Below are 6,000 nucleotides of genomic sequence, written 5' to 3'. Positions count from 1 at the left end.
ATTTGATGTAGATAATTGGTTCGGATTGGGGCTGTGTCTTAAAGAAAGACTAACTGGCTTGTAGGAGCCAGAATACTTGCTGTTTGTCCAGGGGATCAAATACTTGTTTTTCCTCATCAGATGGTTATCAATTTTAATAAATTCATATGATGTGATTTTCTGGAATTTTCTTTGGGATTCTGTCTTTCACTGTTAGAATGTACATATGATTAAAATTGTAGATTTTTGCATTCTTTGTAAGTGGGCAAACCTGCAAAATCAGCAAGGGGTCAAATACTTATTTCCCCCACTGTAGATTGAGGAACAATTTAATACGCAGGGCCCGGGCTTGTCCTGGAAAGAGTCATGAGTGCCACTAGGCGTGCAGCCCGAACCCGGCATATATCAGTTGAAGCTTGTTGCATTTTGTACACAAGCATCCTTATCAGTCTGGGGAGAGGGAATTTGCTGCCATCCTGGCAGAGATGCCTGGCGTTCCACTTTTGGTCAGAGGCAAATGATGGGAGAAGGAAGGGGGGCAAACCTGCTTCCAGCATCCACCAGCTGCCTCATCTTGTCATTGAACTCCAACACGGGGCAGGGGGGAGGAGGGGAAAGGGTGAGTGGAGAGTGTTGGACGGGTGAAGAGGGGGGGTTGAGATTTCTCGTCTTTGCTATGAGATCTCTCATGGTCAAATTTTTGCTCAAGGGGGGCTGTGGTGGATCACTGCCGTGCTTTGTTATGTCTTCCTCTTGTTTAGATTGGTCTTGTCTCGTGTCCTTGGCCGAGGGAGCAGATGTGTGGCGCAGAAAGTAAAGTAGGTTAGAGGTGAACAGCTTTACTCCTGGCTTGTTAAGGAAAAGTCCATCTGCTTTAAAGGGGTGATAGAATGTTTATATAGGGTATTTCACACTGTTCCTTAAGGTCTCCTAATAGGGTATGTTTATTTATTTATTTATTTAACGAGGAATACCTCTTGAGATGTATCATCTCATTTTCGAGAGGGTCCTCGATAGGACTGGACAGTACAAAGGAAAAGACATTACAGTACAACATACACATTCACTCACATACTAACCTCCCCCACCCCACACCCCTGCCCCAACATCACCAAAAATAATCATTACAAAATGTAAGAATAGTTAATTAAGAACAAAAATATAGAAAACTACAAATCTAATAACTAAAAAACAAACAAAAAACAATTACAGCAAAAAGCAATCAAGTTTTAAGTAAAGCATTTACAACAATTGCTTGATTGCAAATAAATGAACAACGATGTCTTGAAAGATCTCAAAGATTTGATTAATCTAAGTGACCCAGGCAAGCTATTCCAATTGAAGGGAGCTTTAAATTTAAATGAACGCCTGCCACTTTCTTTGACAATGCGAGGCACTTTAAAAGATAAAAATTCAGTGTGTCTTAAACTATAAGTTGCTTGGTAAGGTGTTAAATATTGGTTCAAATAAGATGGATAATTGAGATATATACATTTGAAAATAATCTGGAACCAATGAAACTGTCTCCTAGCATTAGGTGACAAGATATTCAGTGAAGAATACAGGACACAATGATGTGTTCTGTAAGAGCATCTCAACACAAATCTACAGATACTATTAAAAACAACAGTCAAAGGCTTGAGATTGGTCTCAGTATTGTTCTGATATACTGCATCAGCATAATCTATGATTGGAAATAGTAATTGTTTCACAATTCTTAACCTTATCATCTGTGTAAAACAGTTATTAGAACAATACAACTTCCTTAGATTGCAGTTTAGCTTTTCCTTACATTAGTGTTTAAATGTGCTTTGAAGGAGAGTTGAGAATCAAGCCAAAGGCTAAGGTATTTAAATTCCTCTACTCTCCCAAGAGGAGTGCCATCTAGGAAGTTAATAAACAGATTAGTCTGATTCAAGGCCACAGATCTTGTTCGAAAAAGCGTACAGTATGATTTTTTCTTATTCAACAGAAGGTCATTTTGTTGGAGCCATTTTTGAATAGTATCATAGTCATATTGAAGATTATTCTGTATCTTAGATATCATATATCAGAAGTATATATCACTGTGTCATCAGCACATAAATGTATAGAACAATCAGATCATTAACAAAGATTGAAAATAAGAGAGGCCCCAACGATGATCCTTGAGGGACACCTTTTTCCATAATAGAAAAGCGAGATAAACTACCCTGGATAAGAACACACTGTTGTCGAAAATGTAAATAAGAGTTGAACCATAGAAGAGACCTTTAGAGAGACCAATAGCATGAAGTTTATCCAAAACAATATAGTGATTAACAAGATCAAATGCTTTAGTTAAATCAATAAAAATTGCTCCGGTAGACATATTGTTATCCAAGGATGATGTCACATCATTGGTGAGCTTTAGTAAGGCAGTTGTGGTAGAAAAGTTTGGTCTAAAACCAGATTGATGTTGAGACAAAATAGAAAACTGATTAATATAATTATATAACTGATTAAATATTTTTGGAACATTGCTAATAATAGAAATGGGTCTGTAATTGTTAAGATCGGATGGATCACCTCCTTTATGGATAGGAGTTACTCTAGCACATTTCCATCTTAGTGGGACCTCACCAGAGGTCAATGATAAGTTAAATAGATCAGATAATGGATATGCGAGTATATTAGAGGCAGTCTTTAAGAACTTAGTTTACAAACCATATATATCCCTACCGCTTCCAGACTTTAGTTCTGAAATAACTCTCTGAACATCAATGGGACAAATAGTAGAAAAAGAGAAAGAAGAGGCACAAGGGAATTGAACAATATTTATAGTGTTAAGGGAGTTAGGAGACTGGGAATTACATATAGCAGAAAAATGCTGATTAAAGGCATTAGCTATTGCAGAGGGATCAGAAACAATATCATTTTGAAGTCTAATTTTTGTTGAAGCGCTTGTATTAAATCTGTTAAGTAAAGTGTTAAGATTTTCTTGGGATTGTTATAGTCATTGCACAGGGAGCTTTTAAAATAATTAGATTTGGCAATCCTTCTTTTTGTTGTACATGAATTTCTTAGATATTTATAAGTATCCCAATCAATAGGGTCCTTTGAGGACCGATGTTTATCCCAAGCCTTATCCCTTTGCTTAAATAGTGCCAGTAATTCACCATTAATCCAAGGTAGATGTCTTCCTTTAACTCGTACTGACGTCCAAGGAGACTGTTTGTCAATAACTCTGAGTACTTCAGTATGAAAAAAGTCCCAAGCATCATCAACAAAGGGGATTAAAGTAAGTCTGTCCCACTTTATATTCGATAGGTCTTCAATAAAATATTCTTTAATTATTTTAGGTGGCAAGCGTGGTAATCTGATCTTCCATACACAAGATACTATGGAATGATCACTAAAGCAATCAGAGAGTACTCCTGAGTCCATAATCCTATCAGGATGAGTGACCAGGATCCAATCTAATAAAGATTTTGATCTTTTATCGACCCGAGTAGGTTCTTTAATTAGCTGTGTTAAATTGAGGCTCTCCAAAAAGTGTCTTTCGTTGAGGGAAGAACGGTCTAACCAATTTCGATTAAAATCCCCTAAAATGATTCTTTTGGACAAGTTAAAGAACCAATAGTATTGCCAATGCATTTTATTGATTCTGAGGGGAGCCTGGTGGTCTATAAATGTTTCCTATAATCAGATGTTTGTTCGCATGAAAACAGATTTTTACAAAGAGACATTCAAAATACACAGGATTTTCATATGGAGTGATAAGCTCCAATGATAAATATGATGAGACATAGGTGGCTACACCACCACCACGTGCACCCTGTCAGCTCTATACACTGTATATCTGTCAAGTTTGATTTCTTCATCTGAAATATTAGTATTCAGCCAAGTCTCAGACAGAGTAATAACATCTGGTTTGTTATAAGCAAGCCATGCTCTTATAAGATCTATTTTATTTGGCAGACTCCTAATATTTAGATGTATTACATGTAGACCTTTACCAATAATAAACTAACTGTTTAGTAATGTAGGGACAGGGATAGGGGTGAAGCATGTAACATTGGTTGGGCTGAAAATTGCTATTTTATGGGTATAACTGCCTTTTGTACTGAGCTGTCCGGCTGCTGGCTGCCGGCATAACTATAATATATTTACAGTTTGAATTTCGTCACGCCACTTATAGAACAGCTACCCTAAGGTCTTACAAAGCTAACGCTTGTATCCAATTTCAATTTAATGCATTTTTGTGAATTTGAGGGGTTTCGTTAGCTGATGGTGTCCTTTCAATCCTATGAGATCGCGGCTAGCTGCAGGCCCTGGAGCTCCGTCAGGGCCTGGGCATTTGGTAGTCCAGTAACCCAGAAATGGTGACTTTGCGCGGGTATGGAGGACCGCAGGCTTCCGGTCGTGACGGAGATCCTTCTAGCTCACAGTGAGCCGGGGTCTATGAAGGAGGACACGCCGGGCGGCAAGGAAGCACCGGCCGCTGTCACGTTAGCCTGCTGAGCTCCTGCTGAACTGCGACACACAGTCAGACAAATTTTGCAATTAGCCATCAATTTTCATAAAACGGCCCATATTTGATATATATATATATATATACTCTACATAGTTGATTTCTCGCATAACAAAGTCTCAGAAGTGTATTTAGTAATTAAATAGCGGACCTCTGGAGATCTGCGTGACCTAGCTAGATTCAGAAGACTAAGCTGACCTCAGGTCAGTGGTGTAGCCTATGCAAATGTTGGACCGTAACAAAGACTAGGGGTTGAGGAGTTGACGTCAACTTTTAGCTTTGTTGAGATTCGCCCGTTTTCAGCAGCAGTTTCAAATTGTACGATTTTCATAGTAAAGGGGTGTCAATGTGATTTTGAGGTTCTATGTATGTCCTATTTACCCACCGAACTGTTGTTTTTCAACTATGACAAGGTAAAATTGGTTTTGCATTCTATCACCCCTTTAAAAAGATGTCTGCGGTCCCAGAAAATGTTAAAATTGACAATGAACTGCAGAGAATGGACGGTACATGTCGTTGAAAGCCATTTGTTCAGTGCCAACAGTCTGCTGAATCTATAAGCTCCTCTTCCTTTTCTGTGGTAGAGGGCCACTGATAAACACCTCCGCATTTAGGGAGCTGACTGTGTTCAGCAGATCCACAAATTCCAGTTTCTGCACTTCAGACTGTTGCTTTACAACATCATGTGACCCTATATGCAGTATAATGTTCTTCACAGTTGGGTGTACTGCCACGATATCGGGGATTCCTGACACCATGTTTTTGGGAAAACAGAGTAGGCCTATTTAGGTGTTTTTACTGCTTTTTACATCTTTTACAGCAGAGTCACCCACAATCAGAGTTTGAGGCCCAGTCGTTAGCTTTCCTGTACTTTTTGAATTGCTCTCAGTCCTCACCTTGCTGTGTGACGATGAGACACAATCCAGGTCATCAGATGAAGGTCCAGGGTCCTGCAGCAGTGAAGCAAATCTGTTATCCAGTTGTACATTCAGTTGTTGGGGAGGCATTTTGTTGCTAATTCTCCCTTTTGCAGCTGTCCGCAGCTGTGTCCTACTGAGTACAGGGGTTGAAGAGGTGCTCTGCCTGGATGATAATGCAGGCCAGCCGGTCCTATCACAAATCTCAGGGCGCTGTGCCCTGCCAGTTAGTTGTCCTCCCATTTCCCAGGAAAATGATTTACTCTTAGGCTTTGCACCAAAAGAATTCCAGGGAGGACTGTTGACAGCCCTACTGTTTCTTTGTAGTCTTGTTGGTGCTAATTAGCCGTGTGTTAGCATGCTTTTGTCCATTGTTTTGGTTCAGTGGTAAAGTGGTGTCATTCCCACATAGTCCGTTCACTTCCACGTTTACTTCTAACCGGTAAATTTTGGTTTCCAGAACTGCAATCTTCTGAAGGAGTTTGTAGTAGTCATCCACGGAGAAGGGAGGCATCTTGCTGCTAATTAGCTTTAGCTAAGTACTACGTTTCCAGTCACTGTAGGACAGGCTTGGGCTATTGGTAGGCCACAAAAATGTTGAAATATGGCAAT

This window comes from Perca flavescens, chromosome 17, assembly GCF_004354835.1.
Source record: "Perca flavescens isolate YP-PL-M2 chromosome 17, PFLA_1.0, whole genome shotgun sequence".
Classification (NCBI taxonomy): Eukaryota; Metazoa; Chordata; class Actinopteri; order Perciformes; family Percidae; genus Perca; species Perca flavescens.
Note: the sequence above shows the minus strand (reverse complement) of the source record.